This window comes from Papilio xuthus, unplaced genomic scaffold, assembly GCF_000836235.2.
Source record: "Papilio xuthus unplaced genomic scaffold, Pxut_1.1 DF824655.1, whole genome shotgun sequence".
Taxonomy (NCBI): Eukaryota; Metazoa; Arthropoda; class Insecta; order Lepidoptera; family Papilionidae; genus Papilio; species Papilio xuthus.
In genome coordinates this window covers 1,424,460-1,443,203 of record NW_013533994.1, presented here as the reverse complement: position 1 = coordinate 1,443,203, position 18,744 = coordinate 1,424,460, and the positions used below count along the sequence as shown (strand labels likewise).

At 31.5% G+C, this 18,744-nt stretch overlaps 1 long non-coding RNA gene across 1 annotated transcript; it reads left to right on the top strand.

Moving 5' to 3' along the window:
• The first annotated feature begins 959 nt into the window (after nt 1-959).
• On the top strand, nt 960-18,659 carry LOC106127572 (uncharacterized). The gene is made up of 3 exons (XR_001228412.1): nt 960-1,185; nt 17,943-17,999; nt 18,593-18,659. It is a non-coding gene; the product is annotated as an uncharacterized LOC106127572 (long non-coding RNA).
• Nucleotides 18,660-18,744: the final 85 nt, after the last annotated feature.

Below are 18,744 nucleotides of genomic sequence, written 5' to 3'. Positions count from 1 at the left end.
AAAAAAATAATCTCTTTGCGTATGACATTTCAAATTGTCGCAGTTAGGTGTAAAAATGTAAAGCGATGGATTTTTTTTCACGAGAGATTTTCCAGGCGTAAGGAGCTAAAGAGATAGTAGCCCATGGGCATGTGAATTTGGCAACGGTCCAAAGTCTATGGGAAACACTTACACCAAATGTAAAAGGAATTTTACAGATGTGACAACGTCCAGAATTTATTTTCCTGTGACCTATTAAAGCTTATGACCCCGTGACAAAGCAAGTTTATGGGTGCCAAAGAAACATAAAAAAGGTTTATGTGGCTGCAAATACTACTAAGTTATTTTTAAATTGTTAATTTTACAGGATCCTTAGCAATATTTTGGAAGTTGGAAGTAAGCATATTAATATAATGTCAATCAATTAAACATTTTTACAATATAGCAAGTACTATTATGTCTTGGATTTTTTTTATTAAATCATTTGTTTGTGTTTTTTTCAGCGATAATCTGTCCCGACGTGTGAAAAAAAACTGAAGACGAGCAAGCGTGCCTTAAGAGTTGGAGTCGCGACGAATGCGTGTGTGGGCCAATCGCCCCCTTCGGGAGCGTCGGTGGTTTGGGCGGGGTGTATCGATCTCGGAGGGGCGCGTGCGCGGGCGGGGTGGAGCGGGGGCGCTCGGGCACGCGGGGCGCCGGCGGCCTCGCGAGCGCAGCGGCCGCGGCCCGCGCAGTCCGCAGCTGGCCGCCAGCCGAGCGCCTGCTCGCCGCGCGATAACCACACGCTTTCCGATCACCGCATCGTTTGACATTTCAGACGCAGCGCGCGTCAACACCACGACAAACTATAAAGTAACTACTGGAATTGCCTCAGTGCTATGAACTTTTCTTTAATGAATCTAAATGGATTTAAAGACCTTGAAATTATAACGACTTTTAGGTACTTAAATGTTTTTTAATTTTAAATTTTAAATAAAAATAAAAGGATTTTCAAATAATTATGTATAAAAGATGTGGTGTGTTGCGTTGTTTTTGGGAATAAAAACTTAAGTGTTAATATATTGGTAGTGATAAGAGCTGTGACTGAAAACCGAAGCGTTGGAACATTGCTCACGAGTTTACGGCTCGTTAATTCTGCAGATAGTGAAACCGAAAAGAGATCTTTGCTGCGTCCGCTCATCGAAGTGATAAAATTTATGACGTACGGTAAGGGTCGTGCGGAGGCAGGGGATGGATGCGTTATCTTAGAGGTAGCGAGTGTGTAAGCGATGGATGTCTTTATCTTTTGTTGAATATTCGTATTCCTTCTCAGTCACTTTGATTTTGATTTTATTTTCCAATTTTTAGCACACTTCCCAAAATTTATTTTGAATAAACTTTTATTTATTGTTTTATTAGAAGCTCAAAAGTAGAATCATTGTACTTTTGCAACACATCATTATTGCACTTTATTTACTTACAGTTTATTCGAATACATACTTGTTAGAGATTATTGGATTTAATTTGATTACAAAAATGCGATAGAAAACAACTGTAGAGAGCATTGCTGCTGGGTTAAGAACTACGATGCTACAGGGTTACGAGCTACGACGCTACGAGCTACAAAACTACGAGCTTCGACTTGTTATGAAATGAAGTGACATTAATCTTCTTTTTTCAAATGAAAAATAACTACATATATGATTTACTTTAAAATGGATATAACCCCATCAACAGAACTGATTTGATATTTGCATTTGAGAATATTTTTTTTCAAATGAATAAATAAGCAAGAAAGTAATCCTTTGTAAAAATATTACAATTTTGATTAAAGTATCAAAGCCATAAGTATCGTAGTGTTTGTGAAATATGCGAAAATGTCTTACAGATATATAAAAGTCGCACGGTGAGAAGCACATATATAAGGATATGTATAAAATTTATGTTCGTGTCCTATGTCGGAATGAAATGATAGCCTGTGGCGGGCGTCGAATCGCGAAGCCACAGGGGTTGCACATTTTTCACTTTTATTTATGGATTTTGTACGATAATTTATTTTATGACTTTTTGATTTTTTAATCAAAACTTTGACTTCGAGTTCATATATGTTTAACTTTACAAAGTACAAAATTGCAGTTTGAAAATTATGGAGTCAGGTTAAATTATAAAATTATAGATTTTATATTCTTCATATACTAATCGTTGATAAAAATATGAATACATATGCCGACTTCTTTTAGATCTTTAACGTTGTAAGTGGAACTTAAAATGTCTGTGCTTTTAAAGTTCTAAAACTTTTTCGACATAAAGTTTTCCTTTGAAATGTCTAGAAATATATTTTCGCATTTTATTGGTTCAGGTTTTTCGTCTACGTACAATTATAAAGAATATTTTAATTAAAATGTTGTATGCTAGAAGATAAATACATGATAAATTTACACAAATATAAAATACGTATTAGTTAAAAAGTTTATAAGATATTTAGCTTAGAACTTTTATAGGAAGAATAAAAACAAACAGTATACAAAAAGCAAACGTTAGAATATTTTGAGGCTCTTACGGGAAGGCTCTGTACTACAACTGATCTCAGAAAAGCTTGCAAAATTTACTCAGTGATCCTGAGAGTTTATAACATATGTATGTTTTACTACGTTGTGTGTGTTAAATTAGCAGCCATTTCATCAATTATATACTGCATGTTTTTATACGACTTTAAAATTATTTATATCGCATCGTAAATGTTATTGTCATTGAGCTAATTGTTAAATTCTAGGTTTTCAAAAATTCACAATATTGACCATTTGTTTTGTTACATAAACTTTTGTCTTTACTCTGTATGGTTACGGTATCAGTTTGATAAGAATGTTAAACCTAATATAATATAATCTTAGTCAAACTAATAAAATCTATTAAAACGAATAAAATATTGATACTCTTAAAGATAATCTGTGAATCGTAGGGTGATATTTTGCTGAAAATTGATTTTACTGTAAACCCATGTCTTTTATTATCTCCTTGCACGTTGTCAAATCTGAAATTGTGATTTATATATAATCTAAGATAAAAACATGTTAGAAAAACTTATTGTGTATTGGAGAAAGATACCTATATATTTAAATTTGAGCTAAACACACTGATGGAGCTCTCTGTAATATACATAGGCATGTTGAAAGTGTTGTATCGGCGGACTACAGGATATTTTTCCGAATATTAAACTAACAGAATGGGTTATCGTACTGATACGCCTAAGGTTTAAAAGTACGTCTTGGTTTCGCAAAACATCGACACAATAGATACATTTTAATAACAAAGCTTTGACATGTTTTACCTACCATATTTAAATGAAGGAAACGTTAATTTCGCCTAAGAGGTTAAAAATCATCCACAATTTCTTTTCGTGTTCAACAAACGGCCCGGACTTTGATGACGGCAATAAAATTCCACCGTACAATATTCTAATGTAATCGTAGATTGAAATCTTACGATTTCGGAGGGAGACCTACGATTTCTTAAGCAAACTTCGTACAATGGAAAAACCAGCCTCAGAGATAAAATATCTCATTACTTTTTACAACTTTGAGAAATAAAAGAGAGAACGCCCGAGGGAGCTTGAAGTTTTCATCAGTGGAAGCGTCGATGTAGGTATACATATCAAGGCTCTTATCTGCAAACGAAACCCAGAACATTACCCCCAAATAAATCGACTCATGAGGCGGTAAATTTAATTTCGTGTGTAAGTTAGTCGTATATCGCATGCCTTATCTTGAGATTTTACTAGCCTCGTGTAATTTGATATGTTGTTTTATGAAAATTATGCTTTATTAAATTCAGTTCTTATTTTAAAGATTGTAATATCTTAAAGCGAAACATTCAATGCTTTTTTACCTTTTATATCGTAGCTACAAACTTAAAGATGAAATAAAGCGCGTTTTATAAATAATTGTGTGTGTTTTAGGTAAATATGCAACATTTAACGAATCCATTTCCTTTGAATGCTTTGGCAATTTATAAAATGTGAAGGCTAAATGGGATTCGGATAAGCTCGTTATTGGTAATAAAGCTTTATCAGTATTCAGGCCACTTGTTTTAGCATTGAATCTTCGCTCATGGGTTTTCGTTCTGTTATTTTATTCAGGCCGTGTAGCGGACTGTAAGAAGGTGTTAAAGAGTGAATTGCCAAAATAAATGGATGAAAAGAATTCACGAATATGTACATCTGTGTAGTGCAACCCATTCGGTCGCCGTTTGTAGATAAATGATGAATGAGGGTTTGATATCTTTGAACCCCTGAATGTGAATAATGTATTTTAAATATACATAGAAATTGTAACTTTATCCATTTCACATTCTATAATGATTAAAGGTTGAAAAATGTCATGAATTATTTAACGTTAGTCTATTAAATTAATACAATTTAGTCTATTGTAAATCAAAATAATTTTGGCGTTCCAGACTGTTTTTTGTTTTGGATAAAAAAATTACAAGTATATTACTATTACTTTTATATTATAAAGGAAATAGGTTTTGATGTTTCTTTCCCCTAACCTAAAAGTTATTCGTCCAAATATTCTGATCACGTATCTAGTCTGTTTGTTCACATTCGTTGCGACGCCGCCGCACGCAAATAATTGGCTAACTTTTTAAATTATATGAAAAGTACGAGGTAATTCTGCAGTACATTTACTTTTAGTAACTAAAAGTATCTGCTCGTTGTTTTAATATTAATTTTCTCGAACTAATTAGACTTTATTTTGGGTATTGAAGTTAAATTTTGTTTTATAATACAGTATGTTTTATAATACAGTATTGATTTTTTCGTTACAGCAAAATTGTGTAATTTTTGAAATACGAACGCGAGGTATGAATTATAACGCTGAATTAGGCAAGTAGTATTGGCATAGATTCACAAAACGACATTATGCATAATTAATATTCAGTGGTATAAACATGCGTAGGAAATTGCGGAGAACCATAATCGCACGCACCTTACTCGAACCATTTGTCGCCTTTCTATTACATAAATACCAATTACAATTTCAGGCGGTTGTAGCTTGCATTTTCAATTTGTAAAATATAAAATCTAAATGTAAGTCTTACTGTAAAGAACATTCTAAGAGAATCTAAATAATCTTCTTTGAGATGTCCATTTTAAACACCCTGTAAATAGTAACTGAACCACAGTAACTGGACCAAACCAAAAATAATAAAAATGTGTAACATTTTAATTTAATTTGTGTAATGAATAGTTTATAATGGTTTTCGGCTCTTTACAAATTATCATAGTGGACTTTGCCTACGGCTGTGGTTTCATTAAGGGTCCAGTAAAAAGGGACGAATACAAATTGCTTTGATCTATTTAGGTAGATAAGAGAATGTACCTAATCCCTTATGTCTTTTTAACTATTCACGTGAAATTCTTTGTCACGGGAAATTATCTTTTTAGGTATTGAATAGTGCATTGATTTTACAATTTTTAAAACAGTAAAAAAACATTTCGAAAATTTTATTAAGTATGCAAGTAAATCTTTTCATATAATATTATAACCTTCAGTTATGTAATGAGAATTGCCGAAAGTTATATTAAATGCATATGTAGACAGGAATGGTATGCTTTGACAGCTAGGGTAGCAACAGGTGCCTAATGGAATCGCATGAATTATGCACGCCGACAAGGTATTTGGTGATTGTTTCTTGAACTTTACACCTGACCTGTTCACTTCATGTATAGGTAACATCGATTAGCTACGGTTTGTTCGTTTCATTTTGATCTTTCTTGATTAAAATGAATTTATTTATAACATTGTTTGTTATAAAAACTTTAAAGTTATACATTAATTAAATTAAATTGAAAGTTTGAGCTGTTTTTATAATTATTGTAGATAATTGTATTGCACTTTAATAAGGAGAATTATTTAAATTATAATAACAAATTGTTACGATAAATGAAAAATAATTATCAAAAATTATTAGCTAGATGAAATAGTTGGCTTTAAACCATACGATGTTTTATTTTATATAGATGTATGAAAATTATTCAACAATATCCAGATTCCAGTGGCAACGGCTGATCAGTTCTATAAGAATGACTATGCTAGTTTCATATTTATTTCAATGAAACAAATGCTACATTAGATTATTGTAATATTTTTATTCAATAGATTTTATTCTATATTTTTTCACTGGATTCCAAGAGGAGAAAGTACGTAATAAATGTCTGTACGACTTTCCTTTTATAAAAATACAATTCGTATTTTATTACTTTCTGAACAAACATTACTAGTATCCTTCCCTTCCTTTCTTTAGAAAGTCCCTTTTAATATTTTACTGTTCTTGTTTGATTATTATTATTGGTATATTCTTGATTAATGTTGACGTTCATTATATTTAACTAGTTTAGCGTAATACGATGTGCAGCCATCTTGAGATATGCGAGCGGATAATTAATGAACGGTTGGCCTGCGGTATCTAGCGCTTAGTGCTCATTAAGGGTTTGAACATCATAATGGATCTATATACGCCGAGTATTACATATCTTCGCTCTGTAATAGGAATCTTATTGCTGTAATGAACACGGAGTCATGGTTTTGTTCCAGAAAATAATAAGGTTCATATTATAATCCAAAGAGTGACAAAGCTTTTTTTGGTTGGCAAGTAAATATTTTTATATAAAATTTGTATAACGTGAAAAATATTTTTCATGGAAAATAGTTACCACTTTTCAATGTAAATAAGAAGCTTCAGTAAAATCTAAATAATGAAACAATGTAACTTTTTGCACCCGGAAACCATTAGTGATAAATGTAATCAACTTTATTAACTGTAAAAGGTCTATTCAAAGTACTTTACAAATTTACCTTCACAGAAGCCTTTAACTACTTTAAATATTTTGTCATGCAAATTCAACTCTTACACAAAGTCACCGCTTTAAATGGATTCATTTCAATACAATTAGGACCTTATCAAAAATGTACAACTCATTTATCTTTTGAAATAATTTATAATAGGCGTTTGATTACTTTTAACTGTTATTAGGCTTACAAATAATTGCTTCGTCAGGTTATTCAGCCATACTTATTGGGAACTTATTTGTATCATATCTGCATATCATCTGTATGTATTTTATGAAAAAGACGTTTAATTCGTCTTTTTTTCGTTTGTATATACTTTGTGCTACTTTATTTTGAAAGTTGATCTGGAAATTCCTTTTATTTATCTTTAGACGGAATCATAATTAAGTCTGTTAATAAGCCTTGTAATTGTTTAAATATTTTTGTTTTTTTTATTAATTCTAATACATGCGATCGAAGGTACATACTGGCGAACGCTTCCTTATGTTACCATAGTAGAGTAATTTAAGTAAGGTTACTTAGTAGTTCTTGTGATTGCTAAAAAGGTGTTTCCAAAGAAAATGCCTCATATCAGGCAGTATTGAGGGGGATCGTGAGTTAATTACAGGCAACAAACGTACCATGTAATGACTAAGAAACGAGCGCTTCGCGGCGCTGCTGTAGGGGTAACTTAGATAACATCGTTAAGTAGTAAGGTTATATACTTATATATGTTGCTTATATATTTTCCAGATTTAAAAATAAAATTTAAACCCTTAATTCGATGGTGTTTAGTGTGACGAACAACTAATTAAAAAAATGTACAGAACTAGTTTAGAGAAAATTATTTAAGTATGACTCAACTAAAAAAAAACAGTTTTTCGGTTCAAAAAATTTCGTCGAATAACGGGGAGGATTTTTTGAAGACGCCTCAAGAATTTTATATACAAAAAAAAGAACTAAACGAAAAAAATCGTTTTATAATAATTAGTATCATGTTATATTTATTTTGGTATTGCAATGCATACCAGGTTCAGTTTTTATCTTATATATTTATATTAAAAGAAAACGATAAACATATACTAAAATTGTAGGAATGAGGTTACTTATAGACACAAAATGATGACATTGATTTATCGGAATCTCTAACATAAAAATTTATGAGGGTCACTACGGACAATTTTGTACAACTTATGACCGTAATAAAATAATGACTTGCCAATTTATATTAAATCCATTACACGCAAAAAAATGAGCCAGCACATTTTAAATGTTTTGACTTAAAATCCATTATTTGTTATGTATCGTAAACCTCAACTTCCATTTTTTAGATACATAGTTGCATTTATATCCTTTTTAGCAACAAAATTGATAACGGAATTGTGGGTTTTTATTTCTTTAAGTAAATTAGAATACTGTTTTTGTAAATTTAAAACATAATTTTTTTTTGCAGTAGTTTAAATCCGATAATTAAGTGAGTCAAAAGTCTGTTAGGTTAGAAAACAAAATTCAATTGTAATTGAAGTCAATTGCCATCGGAATTTGCTAACTAGAGGCGAATCGGTGTTGAAAGGCGTGTATTTCTAATTGAACGGCTCCAACGGAAACTCTGAAACGGACCTCTCGATACGGACTCGTGAATAATCGATACAATACTAGACCTCTATAATCAGCTTTCAACATAGGAAAAGAAGATTTACTTTACTGAAGTAGCTCCATTCTACTTTACAAAAGACATAAGAAGTTTGATGAGACTTAAAATATTATTACCAATAGTATTTTAAAAATGAACATTATTTTTTTTAATTATTACTATTATTAGTTATATAATCTAATATATTATGTCTGTACATACTGCTATCAGTGGCGAAGCAAATAAGTGGACTTAGAAGTACATACTAAGAAATCCGACAATGCAGTGTAATTTTTAATAAGGAATAATTAATCAGGTCTGTTTAAATATAAATTTCTTTCGTAACGTTTTATTTTTAGTATTAATATACAGTGTTCAAGGGAAATGAATATGACTGTATTAATGAAGTCGTCATTCAATCTTAATTACTTTAAGCGTAACGTGTAAATCGTTTTGTTTTATGTAGTATTTCATTATCCACGATACTTTCACAATGTTAAATAATTAAATCAATTGAAGGCAGCTACTGTATTTGTAATATGTAGTTTACGTGAATTACGTGGATTTTTATTATTCACTAATATGAAATAGATAAATGGCAATTAAATAGGAATTTGATAAACTTTCAAACATAAGATAGTTGTGAGAAATTTTAAATTTATGTTAAGTTGAAGAAATCATATCCCATATTTAATTTAATTTGCACAAAATGTGTCACTTTTTTATAATCAATGTATTTACTATTGCCCCATAGTCACGATTTAAGTTAACTTTTTCTAACTTGACTAATGTAGTTAGTCCTGATCTAAATGTTGGTTAAATGGGTTTTGACTTATATTCAGCTTTTACGGACTTCACTGATTCAGGTTGAGTTACCGTTCTTATGCGAGACCCACTATGTTCCTTTTCTGATCTCAATAGAATATTTTGTGTCAATAAAATAAAGCAGAGTTATAAAACAGGAATCTGCTTTGCTCATCGTCTGGTATCCGAGGATAACGTTTGCGACATATCGACCGATCATTAAAAGTAGATTCTACTGCGGCGTTCTGAATAGCGTTCTTGTATTCACAAAGACGTCGATAAATCGGAAAATTCCGACGAGACGATCTTGACGTCACGGAAATCTCGCGTTTAATATATTTTCAAGTAAAATATTTATAGACATTCGTACACCGTAATCTTTAGTTTTATTAATTTTATTCATGCTTATTTATATACATGAAAATTTAATGAAGAAATGTTTTAAAACATCTATTGGAAGGTGTACATTTAATTAATGCTTATATCATTATCTTTTAGTATGTATTTAAAGGACCATGCCCAAGTAGTTCGTTGGTAAACAACCTCGAAGTTAATAGGTGCAGACAGTGAGATTTTAACAATAGATATTATCACTTTGGTATCGATATCGAATCAAAAACATCGAACTCGAATCGAGCGAACATTAGTGAAGTACCAGCAGCACTTCATAAATTACTTTTGAGATACGTATATCGTAAAAGAATGTGAGATTTATATTTAGGAACATTATATTATACATAATGTAAGGTATATTTTACTATTCATTTCCTCTTAAAGAAGATTTATGTAACGTTCTTGAGATATAAAGATTCTTTTACCTCGAATTTGAAGCCGTGGCCAAACAATTCGAGATATACTGAAAAGGTAACAAGTCGAATAAGTAGGGTAGAAAAACAATGGAATTATAACAATCTTCATATTGTGGTGAGTTGTTAGAAACATGTAGTACACATAGGAAGTTATTGACTCCATGTAATTTAAATTACTCTGAGGGTACATCTTACTAATATCTTATTTCTGACTATTATATCTTAGTGATATTATAAATGCGAAACTTTAGACGGATGTTTTTTGAAGGTATCTCTAGAACGGCTGAACGGATTTCAATGAAATTCATATAGAACATAGTCTCGAAAAACACATAGGCCACTAATAATGTTTTTTTTTTATCCCGCCCGGACGGAGTCTCGTGGGACAGCTTGTTTATTATAAAGCTTAACTTAATTTTTACCCTATGGCTTAATAGTATTTTACATTTAGTGACTATGTTATTTTTACAAGGTTACTTACTTATACTTAATACTATGTTATTTAATGTTTTTTTATTATTTAATACCTAAAAAAATATAACGCGCCATTGCGACAACTCGTAGAAAGATATTCTGCAAAATGAGGACTGTTCATTTTAATAATATCTCGTGCTCCTTAACTTTAAATGGAAAATACTTGTAGTTTTTATAACCAGCTAAATTTAATGAAAATTAAAGAAGTGATTTGTAACTTTACACAAACTTTGTTGGTGATGTCAGAGACAATTTAAAATTTTATTTTAAAAAGGATATCTAAAAAAGATACCAATGAAGCAAAAAGTACGCAGAGAATGCTGATTTAAATTTTAGATTTATGAAATGTAAGATTTTCACAAACTACTTTTAGATTTAAGAAATTTATAATTTTTTACTGAAATTTTAATCTGTAAAAGGGTATAAATTGTAATGTTTCTTTAATTTTCACCGTCTTAAATTTTTATTATTTGTTGACGTAACCTTTTAAGTTGAGCTAAGTAAGTTTTCTAATCTTAAAAGACAAAGGAGTGTTATAAATCGCAAACTTCAAAGTACTTTTTGGGTTTTTATTTACTAAAACATTATTGTAATTCTTAGTATTAGCTATAACGATTCTGTTACCGTTGGATATATTAAATTTTAACAAAGATTTTAGCAGGATATTAAGTTTAACAAAAGATATATGAACAAACATAACTCCAACAATTTAAAGATGTATGTAGCACGGAAATGGCTCTCGAAATATGATTGTCGACATATAATATTGATGGTATATAACATGTAGAGCGATATGTTAAGTACCGCACTGGAATACAAAAAAGAAATATACGTCTTATGTTATAAGTTGTGAAATGAAATTAAAAAATATCACGGTTACTAACTTCCAAGTCTTGGCGGTTGCAAGAACTGTGACAAGAAGTCGAAAAGGACTAATCGATATAAATTCAGACCTCCGTTTAAACTTATTCAACAAACGAAAATAATCATCTCATGTGATTTCAGTAAAGTTGCGTTTGTACATTAAATTCCATTAAAGTTTAAAAGTTAAAGTTACTCGCGTAACTTAATTGCCTTAATTCTAATGTGAATCAGTCGCTTATTACAAAATTAGTTACTTTTTAAGAAGATTCTTTAGTCTTCTAATCTTTATCAGTATTATCACTTTATCCTCGTTTATTTGTACTCGTAACATCCGAAGTATAATAAATACTGTAAATCTATATCCACCTATTCGCGGAAAACTCCCATAAGCGCGTCTATAGTCGATTTTTCCACCCTTTTTGTACGATTGGTGGTTTAAAAATAAAATTCCATTTATATACGAATCAAAAGGATTTTTTGGATGTTACAATAATAAATTGTGCTCGTTCAGCGCAGTCCTCTCGTTCGATTTCGCACGATTCTGGCTCGTTCACCACCATCACGCGTGACCATTGCGATGTTGGTAATGGTCTCGGTTAATTAGGCACAGGAACTTTATTATTCACACACAATTGGACTGTTTGAAAGTACTTTTATAAACGTATATAGTCCAATTTTATATACTCAACTCCACCACGGACCTCCATTTGGCGTGGCCGATCGAACCTCAGCAATCCACTTTTCGCCCTTGCGAGAAAAATGACGCGTAGAGAATAGTTGTTGTTTATATTTTTTAATTATTTTATTCAGGAAGGGCTAAATATAAAAAGTTTTGTTAATTGGAAGAATTACAAAATATGCAAAAGAATAATCTGTAACTTCTGCTTACCCCACTAATAAAATAGGAAGGTTATGGGCGTTAAAGTGGAGTTTAATAATGTTTACCAATTTCAAATGTAATTAATGAAACTAATTACTTTTATAATGCGTGGACTAAAATAAACTAATTATCGTCTAGAAATGTGAACGTGGCGCAAAATTTTACCTTTATTAAAATAATGCTTTTCGCCTATGTCGAGACAGATGGATAACATTTTCCTAATGATTAGGAAAAAAGTGACACTGAAAAACGATACGCCGAGGCTGGCTAACATCTGTTACTTGGGAGAATAAGATAAATAGATTTTTCTGTATGTGTTTAAATGTAATATATGTTTTAATGTATCAAACGGTATAAGCTAATGTAAATAAACTCAAATATATTTATGTATATAAAAAAGAAAACGCATAAAATCAGAACGTAAAATGTATAGGTATGGAAAAAGTCACAAGTAAATAAACTTGCAAAGAGCTAATGAGTTCGTTCGTTAGTTCAAAGACAATGTTGTATTTAAGAACTAACAAAACTTAAAAGATTTTATATATGTACAGAAATTAATAAAAAAATTGTTTCAATTATGTTACTCTGACAGAGCTGCTTACATAACATAAGGTTTTAAATGAAAAGTTTATCAACTTTTTTCTTTCGAAGATCACTGAAAATGAAATATCTACATAATTTTACAAAACTATAAAATATCTTCGATTCTTAATCAGTCTTAGATATATTATATTATATAATGAAATTACAATACGTCTAATCAAATCTAAAATCATATAGACGACTTTCTAATAAAATAATTACATTGAATTTTACGAAAAGATGTGATAAAGCCTAATTCAATATCAAACAATAACAAAATTAAGCTTATTTCCGTTTGCGAAATTTCCTTGTATTTCTTATTTTGTTAAACATTTTTGTTTGCCGTTCCGAAACAAGCTTCCACTTGGTATAATCAGGCAATTAATTACGTATTAAGCGAAATTAGAAATTCTAAGAAGACATAAATTTCCCTACACGAATAACAACTGTTCCATAGTATTAATGAAATAATATCCCACTCCTTCGTTATTACAATACAATTAGATTTTGCCGGAAATATCTCTCTCTCTCTCAAGTTATATACCATTTTCAAGAATTAAAGAGTTTGGGTAGTGGATTTTGTGTTCAAATTAATGATTTTATTTTCTTATAAAAGTTTAATTTGTGTCAAGGACATATCGTTGAAAGAAAGACCTAGAAGCATTCATTGTAGAATGTTTTACAAGTGTTTATTTGTATTGTTATTGAGAAAGAATTCCGACGGTACAACGAGATAGTCTTAAAATAAGGATGTCTGTTATACACAAGAATATCATGGAATCAAGGTTATATTAGTTTGTGTGTTCACGCGTAAACTTCCAAGGGTCAGTTCGGCTCAAAGTGGCTTTACCAAATTAGTTTTATGTGTATTGTGAGCTTACTCTTTCATCTCCTATTTTATTGCGTTGCGCGTCTTGGGATTTTCTCTGGTTTCGTTGTAAAATGTTTGATTAAATAATATATTGTAATCGGCTATTCTCACATTTATTTCTCTTACTTATCTAGATATCTGTGTAGAGACCTTCATAGACAATGGGTAGAAATAAATTCGAATACTAAAAGTAGACCATAAATTACAACATAAATTGGTTAGGAATAATGGATAGTTTTTCTACTTTGGTTCAGATTTTTGTTGTATCTGGTAATAAGTGTTATTTTTAGCATCTATATCAGTCACAAAATTATGCTTGCGTTATAGAGGATTTATCATACATAATATTGTATTCCTGTTGATTGAATATTGTCGATCCATTAAATTTTTCTAACGCTGAATAAAAATAACCTATATTAAATTTGGTTACTTCCTGTGTTGTAAGTTTGTCTTGTCACATGAAGGTTTGACAGGTGTATCTATAAAGTTTATCACAAGCGCAAACTTGTTTACAGCCTAAGGAAGTACCGTAGTTTGGATATTCTAATTAAAAGCACTCAACATGTAGATTTTAAGTGTGGTATGTTATTTAATTTGACTTTGTAGTACTTAGTAATATTATACGATCTGGATATCTATCGTTTTATTGATCACTAATCTTTCGAGTATTTGAAAGTTTCTTTATCAAGTTTATCAGCATATTCATATTACAAAAAGTTTTTTTTTGATAATAAAATGAATATAACTTGGAAGTGGGCTCATTACTTAGGACGAGTAAACTTGAGTCGCCACTCAGTGAACCATTTGGAGGGCCACGAAATTCGTAAAATATCCGCGCGCATTTTTAAGTTTCATCGTCGAGATTAAATTTATATACTTTTAAAAGTAAATAAAATGGAGAACTTATATTACCAAATATATTTAACCTTAATTCATTATTATATACAACTTTCGTGACATTTGTAGCAGATAATAATTTTGCATGTTTTCACTTTTACTTAAAACTCTCCGCTTTTTATACTGTTTTTAATGTTTCTGTTAATCAAATATTAATAAAATTTGGCTTTTGAAGTTTCTACGGCAATAGTTTTGATTCCCTATGAATGCTAATCACCACTTATTACAACTCCGTGATCCCAATAAGTCTAATCAAAATTCGTTCCGAAAACAATCAAACTATATTCAAGTAAAGTGTGCACATTAGGTAAGGAGATAAGCTAACGACAAGGAGTAACCAATTTGGGTGTTGTGGGCCCGCTAAAGCCGCTGAGATTTAGCGCGGCGGTGGCCATTAAGACAACAACGACAGTTAAACTGAAACCGGGATGGGCTCTGAATTTTAACGAAATTTACTGCTATGCAAATGCGACCCAGCCGAAATCGTAGCCTCGGCTTAATTATTCTTGTTCCTCAACGTCATTTCTTTGTTTTGTTTGTATAAATTTGATAGAATATATAAAATTATGAATAATATTTAATTTTAATATAATAACTTTCTATCTCTCTTTTAAATTTTGGAGCAATGTAACAATAAACTTCCTTAACCATTTCTGAAAAACTTTTATCTACAGGTTAAACTGTTATATCCTATCAAAAACTACAAGAACATCTTTTGTAAGCATTAAATGCAACTCAAAGACGTTGAAATAGGATATCGATTTCTAGGAAATCATCCGTCTATAGAATATTGTGAAGCAAAAGCACAATGAAAATGGAAGATTAACGCTTGCCCATTAAAGCCCTGCTGCGGACGGCCCTGTCGTGATTGATGGAACCAATTCAACGCTTGTCCGTAACCACCGCGCGCCGCCCGACCTACAAGCTGGCCCTTTACTCGTTAAGGAACACAGTGAGGTGATTTAAAATTAGCATTATGAAATCCTTGACAAAGTGGAAATATGGAGGCCTATATATCCGTTAGAAGTTTTATTTCTTTTCATTTTAATTTCGAAGAGTTCAAAAACAAACAAGAAAAGTATTTTTAACTTATTAAATTACTTACTCAATGTTTTTTCCTTAATCCCTTAAATATTGAATTTAGATAATTGTAGGGTACTAATTAACTGTACTAACGATTTCAAGGCAATATACTTTACATCAGAGAAAATTATGTGATGTATCTTGTCAACAGACAATGTATTAGACACCCTGCAAATAACAGTTGAGTGTCTGATGCAATTAGAACAATATTCGTCTAGAGAGTTGACCGCGATAATTGAATGAGTCTAAAAGCGTTAACGTGAGCAATGTATTTACTTAGAGAACTTGTATGAATATTATAGTTGTCTTCTCGCAAGTAATATTATATGTTCTTTGGGATACTTTCCAAAAGCTATATTTTTACACAAGTTTATACCAAGTTATTCAAAATTATTGTAAAAGGTATTTAACTTTCAAATCAGTTAACAGTCGTGTATAAATTAATGTATTTTGTTACTTAAAATATCAAAGCTAATACAAGTTATGAGTCGACAGTAAATTTTTGTAAAATAAAATGTAAAACACTGCATAAATTTTCATGCTGTAAGGCAGCAAATGGTATAATTGATCGGACAGGAGATCGATCAAAGGGGCGAGCTGTGCACGGTGGAGATTTACTTAATCGGTGGGTTACTGCAAGAGCGGAAAATTGCGGAGAACTTGGCAGCTTTAAAAAGATAACTGGTAAATTGCTGTTGACACGCTGCTAGCAAATTGCTGTCGTTAAGGTTCAGGTTAATTCATTTTAACTGAAACATCTTAATTACCGAGTCTACTTCAAACTCATCTTTTAATCAACAAGTGTAGAGTGTGTGTGATGGTGACATCTCGCTTACGTTACATAGCAGAACTAATGTTATTTAAACTGTTCTCGGATTAGACTGATTTACGTTAAATTATGTTTTAAAATCAAATCAAACCAAAACTAAACGATATAAGAAACAAACGGAATATTATATTGTTAAGTTAAATCTAGAAAACATTATAACACAAAAAATAGGTTATGTCGTACAAAATATAATAATTATTTTTTGCTACTCGTCCAAATAGCGGAGGTCGTAACCTCTTTATTATTTTGGTGTTAGTATTTTATAATTGATGTCGATGGCTCCATTGATATTTCGTTTTCGACAGCGTTCAGGGAATTTAAAGAGAGGCCGGCGTTTGGCCATCAATCATAACCATGAATTGTAGGAGTTTTATAAGTCTCCCATTTTTCTGGTGAGTCCTTGATATCGTCATATCAGTCGATGTTTCGTGAATACAAAGAAATAAACAAATGTTTGTAAGCGTTTAACCTTTGCTGCGGTCCAGATATCTATATATAATCCTAATTGGTGTATCTCATACACAAAATTGGTACAACAGTAAGAAACTATTATGGAACTTGCATTCACAATATATCAGTAGAAAAAATAATCATTATAAAAACAATACATTATTTATGTATGTTTATTCTTTATTCGTCATAAACGATTGAATTGTAGAAATGAGGAAGTCAAGTATAGAAAAGCCCGAGAATGTTTATGGCCCAAAAATTCTTAAAACCATTTAGGTCCTAATAAAATGCTGCTTGCGCTGTCACATTATTATGATAAATTATTTATAAACAAAGATACAATTTACTGAAATAACTTAAAAATGCAAGGTACGTATTAAGCTACGCTTAACACGCCACGTTCTACGGAGTTGAATATAAAATGACGGAGGAAGTATCTTCAAGTTGACGACTTAAACAAATTTCTCGAGAAAATACAGTGGATTTTCCCTAAATTAGGCGAGTTGATTAGTCTTTTACTCGTGACGGTTGTAATTTATTTACATTTTGAAACGGATTAGTTTTGATATTGCATGGAAAAATAAACTTAGCTGAATTGGTAATAAAATAACATAAAACTTATAACTTAATAACGTATTTTCATAACTGTTTATCCAGCCTAAGCTATTTTAAGTTGACGTTATTACATAAACGGCCTTTACAATACAGCTAAAGTGACCTTTGCGGTTTATCTAAAAATTAACAAGGCTTTTGCTAAAATTGGGACGGCGTTATTGTATTTGTGTTCTATTAAATTATATGAAAGCTCGGATTATTTAGGTAAACATTTTCTGCCGGTCCATTGTCCGAAGCCACACTCTTCTCGTTGAATATTGAATTACAAATTAATTTAGAGTTCTAAATTATTTTTTTAGAAATAATACTCATACTTAATATTTCTCCTACCAAAATGAGGACTAATATAAAAATATCTTGTTTCAGAGTTATGGTTACTACGGCAACAGAAACAATAAGTGCCACAATGAGAACATGATTCGGGTAAGTATTTATTATATTATCAAAAACTTGCTCTATAAATGACAGAGATACATGAATTTACACTATGGAGGCAACATAACATAAAGCATTGTTTCGTTGAGTGTAAAGTTTACAGTACTATTATGGTTAGCTGGGGAATTGTACTATTGGTCTCTCTGGCCTGTAATGGAGGAGTGAATCTTTTAAAAGTGGTAGCGAACTATACATTTTAAACCTAGCCATGTTTGAAATTGAACTAGAGTAAAATAAAAAATAAAATTAAGCATATAAAATAAAATCCAACGTTTCTTTTACAAATAAGCCTTGTCTCCTATATTTTTGCGCGGAGAATTTTATTTAAAATGGGATCGTGATCTCACAAAATGGGCTATTCTATGGGGTTTTCAATCTCTAAGCGAATTGCAGATGCCTCTCGTGCTTCTTTCTGTCCTTTTTCTCGTCAGTTCCATGACTCTTTCTTTCAAAGTAACGCCTCGTAACTTTTGCCCCCGTAAACTCATAGATGTAAATGGTAGCCAGGTTATATATAGATCATCGTGAGCTGCTGGATCTCGTTACAAATTCGTTGTATAAGCAATATGACGTAATGGCAGTGGCGAGCACGAGCGAAGCATTTATCGGGATGAGCGGGCAGCGCGTGGGGCAGAGCGTGGGGCGGTGCGCGAGTGCGAGTGTGCCGCGGGGAGCGTGATGCGCTGCGGCTGGTGGGCGCCGGCCGCGCCCGCGCCCCCGCCCGCTTCCGCCC